At 45.6% G+C, this 15,774-nt stretch overlaps 1 long non-coding RNA gene across 1 annotated transcript; it reads left to right on the forward strand.

Moving 5' to 3' along the window:
* Window positions 1-520: 520 nt before the first annotated feature.
* On the forward strand, window positions 521-4,047 carry LOC142590939 (uncharacterized). Its single transcript, XR_012830276.1, has 2 exons — window positions 521-774; window positions 3,865-4,047. It is a non-coding gene; the product is annotated as an uncharacterized LOC142590939 (long non-coding RNA).
* Window positions 4,048-15,774: the final 11,727 nt, after the last annotated feature.

The raw sequence follows: 15,774 nt of genomic DNA on the forward strand, positions 1-15,774 counted from the left end.
CGAACGGTGACCTATTAGTAACTATTCGGCATTACGCTGACACAAAAGCGAATATGCTTCAGTAGCTATATGCTTTCCCGTGAATTACCATAACGGTTCAGTAAAGCAATGGACAGGGCTAGCTGGTTCCCAGTGATTGTTGTGTTGCGTTTACTATTACACTGACCGCAGAACTAAGGAAGGAACATATATTAACAACAAAAATAGGCCGTACGTGACACAAGTAGGTGCAGTTTTCGTTTCATATGTTCTTTTTTCACTTATGTGAGTGTGCTACTAAGAGCAATACAATCATGAATAGCACATCTCCATCGAGCACATGGAAATTTTACCGAGTGGCACTTTTCCTCTCGCACATTTACGTCATTCATGCTATACAACTGTACAAGCTGTCTCTGTTCTGAGAAATGCAGTATACTTAAGATGCAATACAATGATGCTAAAAGAATATTTGGATTTACATAAAAAAGTGCTAAAGTGACACAACTTTCTCTTTGTGCATTGTGATGCAATAAATATATAAAGGCATGACACAGAGAAGCTAAGCACATCTTCCTCTACACAGCCTTATGATGACCAAGGCATACAGCGTGAATTTTTTTCTGGTTCTTTTGACACTTGTCGCCGTTCTGTGCAAAATCAACGAATCTGGCGGGGTGACTGTTCTTTCCAAACACCATAAAGTAAATGTAGAGGCAAGGGTGTTTGTATACCGTCCCCCAACCACCACTCGTCGACCTCCTTCTACAACACCACGTCGCCCAGATGGGCTCGGTAAGCAAAAGCTCTTTTCTTTTTTACAAAAAAATTTCATTCCTTCTGTGGCTGCCATGTCACATGTGTGAATGTGGTGCGAAGTTGCCATACGTACATGATTTAAACAGCAGTGTTCTACTTATAAAGTTAAGAGTACGAAATTGCAGCCTAATTTTGTTATTCAACCATCCTGGACTCATTTCACTTCTTGTCTCGCTCTTCACCAATAGACTAAAAAGTGCAGGCAGTATATCTGTAGGCGTTAAGCACGCACATATATAGTAGAACTGAAAGGTGCACTGATTGATTTTCACATTTTCTTCTTCTTACCCCGTATTTCATTGCGTATTTCCAGCAGCTTTCATGCTTAATTTTTCTTTGTTGTGTACAGACACTGCTCCATTTCTTCATGGCTTTTTAAAATATAAAGTGCTATTGTTTATGACTCCTAAAGCCATTGTGTTACTGCAATGAGTAACACATATTACATTTGACACTATACTAGCCTTCGTTTTGCTTATTAGGTGATGAGCAAGTGGCAAAATTGGCTGCCTGTGCCAATCATTAGCAAAAATATCCAGGGACTTAGGACATTACGCAACAATGTAGAAAAATTTAAATCAGGGAAAAAGAAAGATAAACCAAAAGTAGCACGAAATAGCGAACATTAATACCTATGGCAGCCTAGCCCCCTATAGAATATAAAACGCGTTGCATCTGCGGCTTGCCATGATTAAGTCGCAATCGAGCGTTACCAAAGCAGTCTGGGCCTGGAATGTCAGGGCACCAAATAGGAAAACACAGCGAAGAATAAATAACGTCAAAAATTATGAAAGTTGTCACAGCAATGCATAAAGTCACATAGTGAACGTGTTCACAAGCAATAACCTTTGAATGAGGCCGCATAAAATCGCTATCTTTGAGAACGTGACGAAGACATCTGGGATATTGTTTTTTTAATGCCTAGAGACACGTGGACTTTGTCTGCAGTTAAAGGGTGCATATTCACTCTGTTGCAGCGGCTGTCCTAGGCAGTAGTATTGACAATGCTCAATTAGCACATGTTTAACAGACACATCCGGTGTGTTAGAGAGGATCTAAGCAACAAAGATCTCTTCTTGGACTCTGCAAGCTTTATTCCTCGTGGGTTTCTAAGCGAAGTCGATGTGCGAACGTATGAAAGGTGTGATGAATCCGTTGGTAATATGCACAGCGATATTGGATGAAGATTGAAATGGAAAGGGGAATTTTCCTGGTCGTCTAACCATATGGCTTAATGAAGTTGTTGTCATGGTCTTGATAAAAATGGATTTGCATTTAATATCTAATATTCAGTAGTAATAATGATATTCAAAATATGGACCATAGTCGCTTATCTCTCTGCCAAGTTCTTTCATTCATTGCCACATCGTTTTCGGAGTGCCTAAATTCACTAGAAACTAATTGATGACTAGAGGCAGGCAGTCTGTAGTACTTTTGAAGTTTGCAAGCGAAATAAACAGCGGTGGCAGTAAATTTCATATATAACTATATTTTCAAGCACGGTCCCTAAGTAAATATTGATAACCTATCGCCCAGTGCAAGAACTTTCTTATATGGTTCATGCCGCATTTACTCAACAGTAGATTAGGCCGACGTTCTTAAATTTTCGTGCGACAATGGGATACTTTTGCTCACAATATGTTTATGTACGTAAAATGCCACCGTCAGACTTTCGTAGGATGTGGAAGCACTTGCGAAAAATAAATGTAAGGAACTGTTGCCTACGGCTTATATTAAGAGTTAATATTTCGCCGTCATAGGATGTCAACATAATTTATTCTGAGCACCCGAAATTAAACTTGCGCTAGGTTTGGAGAGTTGCCATAGATAATGTTAGCATTCAGGGCATCCAAAATGATAAAACTGGAGCAGACTAACGTGGTGTGCTCATATCATAATGCTTCGCGCCCTCGTCTATAATTGTCAAGTTTTTTTTTTTCAAGACGGTTATCCTTGCGTCAAGCCGGTAGTCTGCGGAAGTGTAGGTAGATTTCTTGAATGCAAAAAGAAGGCACTATAGGTTGGCTTGCTTTCCCTAATAGAAGATCAATTTGTTTGGCTCGAAGCAAACCAAGACATATTTTGAGAGTGCCGGCCCATGAATTTGTAAAGTTTCTGGTTGTACTGAGGCAGCACATGAATATCTTGCCATGAGTAGGTGATCGCATGACTAGCAATTGAAATGTAAAATACAGTCATTGATTGCATCCAGTCTCCCCATTTTGTGCCTGATATGCATATGACAAATTTGTTGCTCTATTTCCGACATAACACCATCTCGATGTGAAAGTATAGCATATGGCTATATGGGGGGGGGACACCACCCCATGTGCATCACCTAAAATATTTCGATTAAACCGGTGAGTTCGTACAACAGGTATTGCAATGTGGTTGACTGCAAAAAGCAATTTATATTGGTGGTTTAGTGTTTTACTTTAAATCTGCAAATATAGCATGTACGTTAAAACTAGGCCACAAGACAACCATCATTATGTTCGACCAACTGACATCATCCTTACTGCAAAAACATCATCGCAACACATATAGGGCAATAACTTTATTTTTCAAATTCAACAGCAAGTATCTACCATGTACTTCTGCAGAAGGGCAGCGGATTGGGCGAGTTGGTGTTGCATGGTAACAATAAAATTCAAACAGCGCTAAACGACAGGACCAGAATGAGGAGGAGACAAACATCAGCGCCGTGTTTGTCTCCTCCTCATTCTGGTCCTGTCGTTTAGCGCTGTTTGAGTTTTATTGTTACCATGGACTTCTGGTAGTGTATGCTCATGAACACAGATTGTAGTTAAAGATTTCGCTCAATGCAAGGTTTTATCGCATTCAGGTCGGTAATCAGGTGATCAAAAAGAGTAAATGTAAGCATCTGTACAATGTACGTATTCTTTCAAAAAGGCAATGTTGCAACTGCCAGATGCTTTGGAAAATTGCCTGTTTTTGTTGTCTACAAAATAATTAAAAGGACAATGCGATTTGTGTTTAACGATGTCTGTCTGTTTTGCCATTAACATAATTACGTAGTTTCAACCTATTGCACTTTTCCTGCAGGTCGACGTAACACTGGATATAAACCAGGATAAGCCATTCTTTCACGCAATACATGGTCGCGTGAGCCATCAGAAATGCCACTGCACATTACTGGCCTGTACGCCGTTGTGCAAAATAAGGATTCTTCATGTGTTTGATCAGACAAATAGCGAACTCTGAATAAATGTGTTGCCTCTCCACGCATCAAGGAGTCGGGGTATTATGGTACCTTCATGCCTCTGTCTCGTATTCTATTCCTTATCTTTGAGGTTAGCCTCAATCTGTTTTTTGATGAATTGGTGGTAATAGCAAAGTATTAGCTCATTCAAAACGGATATGCAAAAGGTAACATAAGAAATGAACTGATTCTTTTAGGAGAGCTGATTATTTCAGTGTAAATAAACATAGGACCAATGACCAAGGCAGCTACATTCTGATGTTAAAAAGAAAACGCGATGGTTTACTTCGATATAGATGCACGTTGCAGAAACCCAGGTGGCCGAAATTACTTGGGCATCCTGCACCTATCGTCGGCGTTAGTCATATCTTGATTTTGGCATGTAGATCCCGAGAATATGCATATTTTGCGTGTTGCCAAATCCCCAAAAGGATACCTGTCTTGCATACAGCAAAAATAAAATCTACCTTAGCCGGACATAAGCAGCTAAATCGGACATAAGCGGACATAAGCAGCTAAATCACCATTATTGCGAATTATATTGCTGTAAATGACGACACTAGGCGGGGCGGAAAAAGTGAGGCTTGCGAGCTTAAACTTAGGAGGCCGCGTAAGTAATTTTTATTGCACATGTATTAGCCATAAGTATAAATCTACGCACTGACAATGGTGCCTGTAAAATGTAAACCTTAGTTATTTAGCCTAAAACCCACGAATGACAAACGAACGTCACAGGTCACAAGAAGCAGTGCCATGCTTCCAAACCAAGTGTCGAAACGTTTAGCTACCAGTCCAGTGGTGCGCCCCCTGGGAGGCGGCGCACTTAGAGGGCACCACCTTCCAGGCCTAAGCTGAAAAAAACTGAAGGGTTTCCCGCGAAAAGCAAGCTGTGCGAAATGGACAGTAGGTTTGTGTCATGTTGGTATTACAGAAAAGACAGGAAAAGCATGGAGCGCTGAAGCTTTGTTAGTGCTTTCGGTAGAGATAAGGGAAAATGTAGCTGAGAATTGTGCTTTGATATTAGTCGGTCGGCTAACACTAACCGAGCTATCCAAATATTGATTTTCGCCGTGCCAACAATAAAGCAGTTCAGACCTGGTGGAAGAAATCCTGTCGCTATAATTGCCGTGCAACTAAATCAATTTGGCAAAATCAGACTCGTCGCATTAAAAGACTTCCAAAACATTTTATTAGAACGAAGTGACTACAAATTCGATCGACACAAAGCAATTCACAAACATGGGACTAATGCTGCCCTCAAGTTTCACAATTTTTTAGGCAACAGCAGGTACGTGCTTGAAACGCAAGTAGCAAGATCAATTATTGTTTTCTTGTCCTTGCCGCCCGTCCATCTGTTTAGATTGGTGACGCTGAAAGCTGTCCTCATCGATGATGTATTACAATTTTTATCGCCGTTAGGCCACCTCGTCATCGCCACCCTCCATCGTCACGGGGTGAAGAAAAAGCAACTGTATCCACAACAGTCAGACGTGAAATTAGAACCAATGTGCGGCAGTGTGAAAGTCGGAGTAAGGTGCGTTCAACGCAGCGCTATCACGTAACTTTCTTTATTTTGTGGCACAAGTTAATAATACATGTTTCAGCCTGTGCGAATGTAGACTAGCAAGACATTCATTACGTTTTACAAAGCAAACAAACTGAAAAAAATTTGAAAAATTTCATCTACGTCACCAGCTTCGCGTCCTCTGTCACCTTAAAGGACTCCGCTATTGTAATGTGCGATTCCACGCTTTCTAGGTACATTTCCACACAATTCAGCGCTGTATGGCCTGGGAACGCTATCCTCATCTGGCCAAGGTACATTTAAGAGCAAATTCACAATGATACACGCCATGACGCAACAATAGCGCTGACCAATCACTACAAGAGATCGTACTCCACGTAGGCTCAGAGAACTGTGGCACCTCTCTTTGCATTTCGGCAGGCCAAACAAGCAATAGAGTAGCGGGTGAGGTGAGCGCTATCTGTGTCACATATAAACTCACCATTGAAGAACGTCAGTGTGTCGACGTGTACTCCTTAGTTGTCATGCTCATGAAAACCGGATTGGCTGCACGAATGAGGCGTCCATGGCAGTGATGATGCACAGCTTTATTCATGCCAATTACAAATCAGGCGGTTGGAGGTAACAATAATGAACGCATCGATTGTGCCAATGCCAACAAAGACTTTGCGGCAATAACACTACGTAGTTTACTCGTCGCAATGGTGAGGGGGCTCGTCATAATACTGCGTACGCTATTAGACGGTCCCCTTCATCGTTTAGTTGCTAGGGTGAGGGCGCCCCGTTTTAATCAATTGCATGTTATGTGCACTAGGGTCGAGGATTGGGCGAGTTGGTATTGCATTCTAAAACTGGTGCAGCGCAACATGGAAAGAAAGAAGCAAGCCGAGCCGCCCACGTGAAAGCGTTCTGTTCTTTCATCTGGCCGGCTGGCCTTGTTTGGCCCTTCCCACAAGGGGCACACAGTAAACGCGTCAATATGTGTTAATAATAGGAACTAATAATAATAATAATATTTGGGGTTTTACGTGCCAAAACCACTTTCTGATTATGAGGCACGCCGTAGTGGAGGACTCCGGAAATTTTGACCACCTGGGGTTCTTTAACGTGCACCTAAATCTAAGCACACGGGTGTTTTCGCATTTCGCCCCCATCGAAATGCGGCCGCCGTGGCCGGGATTCGATCCCGCGACCTCGTGCTCAGCAGCCCAACACCATAGCCACTGAGCAACCACGGCGGGTAATAATAGGAACTATGCGGCCGCTAAGGCGGCAGCTATCTAAGGCACCCACCCCATCGCTCTCGGCTTCACAAGGGATTGCTTCACTCCCATTGAAAGGAGGGCTCTGTGTTGAGCATGGTGGTGAAGCAAAGAGAACGAGAACCAGTTCGGCAGAGGGAAAACGATAAATATAATAATGCAGCAGCGTTATAAAAATACCACGATGCTATTTGACTCGAGACCCTGCAATCATTTGCCGAACGATTTTCTGCAGCGCCATATAACCAGACGGAAAACTACGCTATACCAGATTCTGGATTGATTGCTGATACTCCCTCAATATGTATTATACAACAAATCAGGGCCGCCTCACTATAGTTCCTTCCTACTCACAAACTCACCGCTTCGGCCACCGCCGAGGACGAATTATATACAAAAAAATATATAGCATAGTGCCAGCACTTCACACTACGCAATTACTCTCGTGACATCAGTGCTAACCCTTAATTCGGGCCTGAAATTTGATTATTCCACATCGGGGGTCTCTATAACGACCTTTGAATCACGGTAAGCAATTGAGATGCTTTTCACACAGCAATCACGTCATCATATCTGGCCTAAACACTGATTCACACAAATGTTTAATTTCAGAAATGGTTTTAGAAAACATTATTTTCACAGGCCATTTCAAATACCATGCTTGCAAAGGTCGGTCTGGTTGGTGCTTTATTTTTGCCCTAAAAGAATTATGTACACAGCAAATGTGACAGCTCTATACAAGTTCCCGATACTTGTACCTCTGGTCCCAGCAAAACTTCTAAACAACAGGAAATAAAATATATGCAAATAAACATGAAGCAAGGTTGTATGAATCAGGTACATTCAAATAGAAAAATATTTAATTGTCCAACAAATAATTAACGTAAGTATTTGGTCAAATTACTGCGACTAAAGCGTACCTTGGAGTTATGTAGTTAAAAAGAAATATACAGCCTGCTCAGAGCTATATGGATTCTGAGAGAGCCTAAAGTCACCCCATGTACGTATTGTCAACTCCACAAGATGAAGTACTATGTCGTAGAGCGGATCGTTTTCCACAGCGATGATGAGGTCGCCACTTATTTATCTAATTCGCAATATTTTTTCAGGTATATCATATTATAGATGCAGGGAAAAACGGGGAATACGGGAGATGGAAATTCAAGACGATGAGCAAAACGTAAAGAAGGTGAATGCAGGAGCCAACCTTTCGACAAGTGTACTTCTCTTCTTCAAGGCGACGTACGCTTTCCTCGCCACAGTATATACAGGTGGGGTTCTTCTAAAGGGGAGAGGGTGTGAGGCGGGAGGGTGCGGAAAGAGAGAAGGTGTGTTAGCGTGTCGAACTGCGAGTAAAGGAACGCTGTGCACAAGGCCCAAGCGAGGGCCACCCTCACCCCAACCCAGGTCTGTCGACGCACGCTTGTTAGCCGGCATGTCAAGGGCGTCTGACACGCCAGCTGAAAAAAAAAGAGGACTGGAAAGGGAAAAAAAGCCGGGGGATACGCCAAGAAATCAAACTAAGTGTTGTTGTCTATAACTTGAAGTTCAGTTTAGTATAGCTAAACTTCAAGCTATAGGCAACAACACTTAGTTTGATTTCTTGGCGTATCCCCCCCTGCCTTTTTCCCTTTCCAGTCCTCTTTTTTTTCAGCCGGCGTGTCAGACGCCCTTGACACGCCGGCTAACAAGCGTGCCTTGACAGACCTGGGTTGGAGGAGGGGGTGGCCCTCGCTTTGGCTTTGTGCACAGCTTTCCTTTACTCTCAATACTCTCAATTCGACACGCTAACACACCTTCCCTCGTTTCCGCACCCTCCTGCCTAACACCCTCTCCCCTTTAGAAGAACCCCACCTATATATACTGTGACAAAGAAAGCGTAAGTCGCCTTGAAGAAGACAAGTCCACTTGTCGAAACGTTGGCTACTGCATTCACCTTGTTCACGTTTTGCTGATATTATACATAGTTATCTTATAAATACTAAATGTAATATTCATTTTCTAAGCTATTACGATAAAATACAAAATTTTTTGAGACCACACCCACTCTCACAGTCAACCTACCTATAACCATTGAGGTCTTGTCCATTTCCCTCGCATAGTGGGTGACCGGAACTACTTGAAGAAAATACCTGGCAAACAAAAGTCAGATTGCGAACTTTGCAGTTGGGTGAAATAGGTTAAGGGCTGACGAAATGAGGGAAACCTGCTGCTTCTTTCCTTTAGATTTCACTCCTCCTTGCCTTTTCATGCGCACAAGAGTGCTATGTCACACGACCAGACCACATTCCGAAAATCGTGAGACGGAATTGACATGTTACCATTCACAAATATTGCGCCCGAACTTAACACAATGAACACGTTTGCCGCAGTAATAATATTGCAAAACTACACCTTGTCTAGTGGAAAAAAAATCAACGATAGCGGAATTGTCTGGCAGGATCAACTACAATCAGCGAGCAATAATGTAGAAAACATTAACAGCAAGCACTGTTCATGATAAAAAGGGCTTCAATACCAGCTGAGTAGATGGATGGGCCTGTGGTAAAGTTATTACAGAGTATGACGGCAGGAAACTCTTAGGTGACAAATATGACAAGACATAGCTTAACAAAACCATCGAAATGCACAGCCTCTGTGCCACTAAAGGAGTGGAAGGCTTCCTTGCTGCAGTATGTACGCTTTTCTCGAAAATTCCAACAGCCCTTCGCGCTATGTCATATTTTTGCATTTCATTTCTACAAAAATATTGTTTCAAAAGTTGCAGTGCAGTCACGCTGCTTCCACTGCTGCGCCAAAAAAAAAGCCGCGTGCGTTCCTGCCTACTTTCGGACAGTGGCCTGCATGTATCGGAAGTTTCTTGAAGGCTATCGATGGTTCTATCCGCTGTCTCTTCTCGAAGCTTGTGCACCCTGAGTTCATGCATGCGTGACGCCGATTACGCACAACACTCTGGAATACACGCCGGCACCAGCGATTACTCTGGAACATTCGCTGACTCATGTATAAAACCGATGCGCTTGTGCCGCTGATCAGATTTTCGACGCTCTTCGACAGTTCCTGCTCCTGTAGTTATACTTTGAGTGTTGCCTGTTTTTGAGGGCACAGTTTCGCCGAATGAAACAGTAGTTTCGTCACTCACAGTTTTGCTGCTTTCATTTCCGTCACTACTATGTGACATCTAGCGGAGGTACCTTACGTTCATGCACTGGACGCCCCTGACTAGCTGTCATCAAAGCCCAGAGCGCGAAGAAAGCACAAACGTCGTCCTTGAATATCGAGCAAGCCGCAGGCGAGAACACCTGCCCCCGGAACACGGACTTCTGCTTGAGACAATGAAGAAGTTCGTGGTCAAGGCTACAACCCCAATGGCAGCCCCAGCGTCCAGCCTCATGCTGAAGAAGTCCAGAGAACCACCGATCTTCCGTGGATCACCGCCTGAAGAGCGCGAAACCTTGCTGGAGACCTAGGAAATAATCGCGACTTTCACCAATTTGAACTCCGATGAATAGCTGCGGCACGAACATTTCGCCTTAGAAGACGCCGCCAGGACATAGTTTCAGAACCGGGAGGCGACCCTGCCAACATGGGACCTTTTCCGCAGCACCTTCCTGCGAAACTTCACGAGCGTCGTCCACAAGGAAAGGGCCGAAGCTCGGCTAGAATCCCGAGTACAGCTACGCAACCAGACCATAGTGATCTCACGGAGGAGATGGCTCGCCTGGTCATACACGCCGACCCAGACCTGCCAGAGGCGAAAAATGTTCGTTTCGTGATGAGGGTCTTCAAGCAAGAGCTCTTCGCCGGAACAATACGCAACCCGCCCAAGACCATTGATGAATGTTTCCTAGACCACAACCACTAAGACGCTCGATATGCGGACAAGGCCATATAACACCCTAATGCTGACTAGAAACTACACCGACCTTAAAGCACTCGGGAGCGAGGACCTGTGAGACAATCAAAGTGATTGTACGCAATATATAAGCTGCAGAAACTCTTTCCAAGGTAGAGCCTCAAATGGCTTCAATCGCCGACATCGTCAACGAAGAGGTTCAGCAATCACTTACAGTTTCTAAGATGCATACAGTCACCGCAGCCTCAGCCGGAAACGATGACACGCGCTGTCGTCGCACGCCGCCACGGTCATCCTCCGCGCCTGCCCCATGGCATCGCAACACCTGAAAGTCTTTCGTCCGCCACCACCACCACCACGCACACCCGTCGCCCATCGCCATCGCAGCTCGCCCAGGAAGATAGATATCTGGTGGGCTCCCGACCACCGCCCGCTCTGCTACCACTACAGAGAGGTTGGCCACGTATACCACCGATGCCCATAAAGAAAAATCAGACTACGAGGGTTCGCATGCGAACGCTGCGCGTCCTCAGCAAGGTGAAAGCCCTCGTGATATCAGTGGTTAACTCGCCGCAACTCATTCGAGGCCGCGACGACAGCCCCGTTCTCCGTCGCCAGGACGCTACGTGCCACCGCAGACAATACCGGGATCGGTCCATAAGCGTCTATCCGGAAGACTGAAAGGAGCAATCGATGGAGGTGCGGTTGCTGTACGTCGAAATGACGAAGATCTTAGAACGACACCAAGCTGAGCTAGTTGGTAAGGATTCATAATGCAAAGAAGTGGTAAGGCGGGTACAGACGGACTCAAGACGAGAAAAGTGGACAACATGAACGCCGACTATCAACTGAAGGAAGCACTGAGGCGAAAAAAATAAGACACAAAACTCACCGGCGTATGCTCTGGTAAGGTAATACCACATGTCGATTGGGTACACGTGTCGGTCTACGCAAGAGGTAACTGTTAAGGCATTTGATCTCTTCCTTATGTAAGGCAATAGAAGGTTGACTCACGCACGCACTTCTGCTATTATTGATATGCCTTGTCTCGACCATAACACGCGTATCTTCATTTATATGCCTTTAATATATCGCGCATTCATCTAACTTAGGCGTGCAGTTAAAATCTTTGCAGTCTTGGCAATGTAAGGAAATATTAGAAGGTTAGATTTTAGGTTCCGTTAGCTTTTGATTGATACACCGCCCAGTTTGCCCTACGTAGAAATGGCCAGAGCTAAAGGGAGCTTCATATACCACTCATATTTGTCAGTCAGTAATTTTGTTGTTCTTGGTGCACTTCACTGGACCAATATTCGTTTTCTCCCTTTCAGCTGCTCCTCTCTCAGTCCTGCAAGGCGGCGCATATCTTACTTAGCTTATTGCGAGCAGTGAACACGACAATAACAGCATATATACTTGCCACTTTTTTAAGCCTGTGCGATACTGAATGAATGTAAGGAATAGCCATTACTCTTTCCTTGCTATTACTGCTTTCTTTAATCACGTTCGTCCCCCTCGAAATCGACTTCTTTAGGCGTTCAGCCACATCGGCCACTACTACGCTAGGATACTCTCCTTCTTATGGGTGCTGGACGTGTGCATTAAAACTGGCGCTCATGCCATCATGGTCGCTCAGTCGCTACGATTGCAGCTTTGCTTTCTAGTTATACCATCGTTATCATGCCATCGTCCTCATACAAGTGTCGACACTTTATTACTGTCTGGGTTGACCAGACGCACGTAAGAAGTACAATTTGCCACAGCGGACGGAGTGTGACCGCCGGCATTGAGAGAGCCTACTACATCGCCGCCCCGTGTTCAGCCGCACTAGGCACCGCTTTGGCGATCGGAACGGCGTCCTCTAGTTCTGCCGATATCAAGCAGCCTCATAACGTTGCATTCATCAAAGGACTATATAGGAGAGACAACGTGCTGCGCGGCATTCTGCGGGCTCGGTGGCACGGCAGCCATGACAACAGCCGCTTACCTGCAACGCCTTTCGTTCGCGCAGGTTCTCCTCTGGCGTAACCCTCCACAATGCGACAATATACGTTCCGGTGACATCACGGATGGCTCTTTGCTCCGGGCTTGGCTAGACGCATGAAAGAACTACGATTTGCCACACCGGGCGGAGCGCACACCGCTGGCAACGCGAGAACCTAATATATTGCCGCGTCGTGTACCGCTGCACCAGCCACCGCTTTCGCTAACGCAACTGCGTCCTCTAGTTCTGCCGATATCAAGCCACCGTAACGTCGCATAACGTCGCATTTATCACGCAATCGAAAAAAGTCAGTCAGCGTAATAACTGCGTGTGATTTTATCTGTTTCCGCTATCCGTAAGTGCTTCGAAAATCGCAAACGCTGCGAGAACCATGGTATGTTCAAAAAGACATCAAGCGAGAGGACGTTTAAAATGGTTTGTTGACCAGCCTATGATCCCGAGCCTATGGAGAGCGTGGGAAGCGTCCGTTTTGTGGGTTTGAATTTATTCAGGATGGCTGTGTACTCTGTACAGAACGCTGTTGAACTAAGCAGTCACATACGAGAAGGCGTCATTTTGCTGGTGGCATCCTTTCGTGATAAATAAGCCGCGCGCTTGTTGGTATCTCGCCCGTGGGTAATCTGCGACCACTGAAGTTACGTGCAGCAGTTAGAAACTTTGCCGGAGACATTGAGCTGCATGCTTTGAAACGTCGATTCGGCGCGTTATCTGGAACTTACTGAAAACGCATGAGGAATCCATGTTTTATGCTGAATAAAATATAAACCCCATATATAACCGATCTCGTGCCCAACAGCTACAAGCGATGCGATTGGGATGGCTGTTGCGTTCACTCGTCGCCTACAAGCCGTACTCCGTGCGAGCGAAGATGTTGAGTGACGTCTCCCTGGTGTTGCTGGTATGATGGCTGCAATCACGCGTCGAAACTAGCGTGACGCGTGCTTTAGTTATTTAAGTTGAAGTATTTTACAGCAAAAAGCAGCATAAAATATTTCCGAAGGTCTTGCAGTAGGTTCTGATGCTTGCACGAACGAACTCGGCGAATTACCAACCAACGAGTTATGCATTGGCACCGAATATAACGGCCTATGTGTCGAATTACAAGTGCAGGGGTGCTTTGCGTACGCTTATTGTTTCGGACATGCCCGTGCATTTGCTAATACGAGTTGGCGTTACAAGTGTAATGTGTGCATCTTGCTACTGCATGACAGATAAAAATGTGTTTATCTCATTAACACTTTAGTAGAAAAATAAAGTATCAAAATCAAACGTTCCTTTAATTACGTGTCACCAGTCGTCTGTCGTACACAAAACAAATCGGTGGTCTAATAAACTAATAGCTGCGGTCTAACTGCGACATTTACACGCCTTCAAGAATGTAAAATGCAAAATTACAAACTGCAACAGTAGTCGAGTCTGTCAAAAATGAACTCTATTGCACACCTCATAAAAGAAAATAAGTCCATGCCTTTAGTAAGCTTAGATGCAGGGCGGAGTGAACTTTCTTGTTATTGACACGTGTACTTAGCTTTATCGGGTGACCATGTTTCGCCGCCTAACAAATGTTATCGCACAGCGCGGGACGCGTCTGCATGTATCCGAAGTTTCTGAAAAGTTATCGATGCTTCTATCCGGTGTCTCTTGTCCCTGAACCTTGTATTATCTGATTTCATCACCTAACGCGAATGGTGTAGAACTTTGTAGAAGGCACGCAGGTCGCAACAATTAGTCTGGAACATTCGACGACTGATGTATAAAAGCCGACGTGGTTGACCCGCTGATCAGATTCTCGGCGATCGCCGAGTGTGTTCGCCGTTACCGTTGTTCTTGAGTGTAGCCTATTTTTGAGGGCACAAGTTGTCCCAATAAAACACTCGTTTCGAGAATCATAGTTTTGCTGCCTTCTTAAGCGTCACTACCGCGTGACCTCTGGTGGAGGTGCTACTGCGTTCGTGTACCGAACGCCCCCGCAAAACCGCGATACAAGCCCGAAGCCCGAGGACAAAACCAACATTACGCAAGACCAGCGAGCTAGCCGCAGACTGCAAGGAGTGCCCCCAGAGCGCGGACTTCTACCTGAGTCGACAAAGAAGACCGTGGTCAAAACAAACCTAATGGCTGCCCCATCGTCCCCTGTTATCCTACAACAACCTCGAGGCCCACCGAACTTCCATAGAGCAGCGACTGATGACCTGCAATCCTGGCTGGAGACCTACGAACAAATCGCGAAGTTTAACAACTAGGACTCCGACGACAAGCTGCGCCATGTATACTTCGCCTTAGAAGATGCCGCCAGAACGTGGTTTGAGAACCGGGAGTCGACCTTGACAACATGGGACCTCTTCCGTAGTCGCTTCCTGCGCAACTTTACGAGCGTCGTGCGCAAGGAAAGGGCCGAAGCCATGCTGGAGGCCCGAGTAAGGCTACCTAACGAGAACGTTGTCATCTTCACGGAAGAAATAAACCGCCTGTTCCGCCACGCAGACCCAGATATGCCCGAGGAGCAGAAAGTCCGCCTTCTCATGCGTGGTGTGAAGGAAGAACTTTTAGGCGCAATGATACGAAGCCCACCGAAGACCGTAGAAGAGTTCCTTCGCGAGGCCACCAGCATCGAGAAGACACTCGAAATGCGGAACCGGCTATTCAACCACCGTACGAACTCTACCCACTGCGCAGGAATTCAATCACTGGCCACGGACGTTCTGCGCGAGACCATCAGAGCCATTGTGCGCCAAGATCTGCGCTAAGTCTTGCCTTCGTCGCAGCCTCAAGTGGCCTCGATTGCCGACATCGTGCAAGACGAGGTGCACTGATCGTTTGGAGTTCCTGAGGTGCAACCAGAATCACCGCAGCCCCAGCCAGAAGCGATGACCGACGCCGCCGTCGCCCGCCTTCGAGGACCCCCTGCACGACCATGCCACGGCCCTTTAACGCTACAATTACATCGTCCACCGCCGCCACCGTCAGCACGCCCGTCCATCGCCCAGCGCCGCTACGCGAGGAAGACGGACATTTGGCGCGCTCCTGACCACCGTCCGCCCTGCTACCACTTCGAAGAAGCTGGTCACGTCTACCGCCGATGCCCATACCGGGAGATGGGACTGC

This window comes from Dermacentor variabilis, chromosome 8, assembly GCF_050947875.1.
Source record: "Dermacentor variabilis isolate Ectoservices chromosome 8, ASM5094787v1, whole genome shotgun sequence".
Classification (NCBI taxonomy): Eukaryota; Metazoa; Arthropoda; class Arachnida; order Ixodida; family Ixodidae; genus Dermacentor; species Dermacentor variabilis.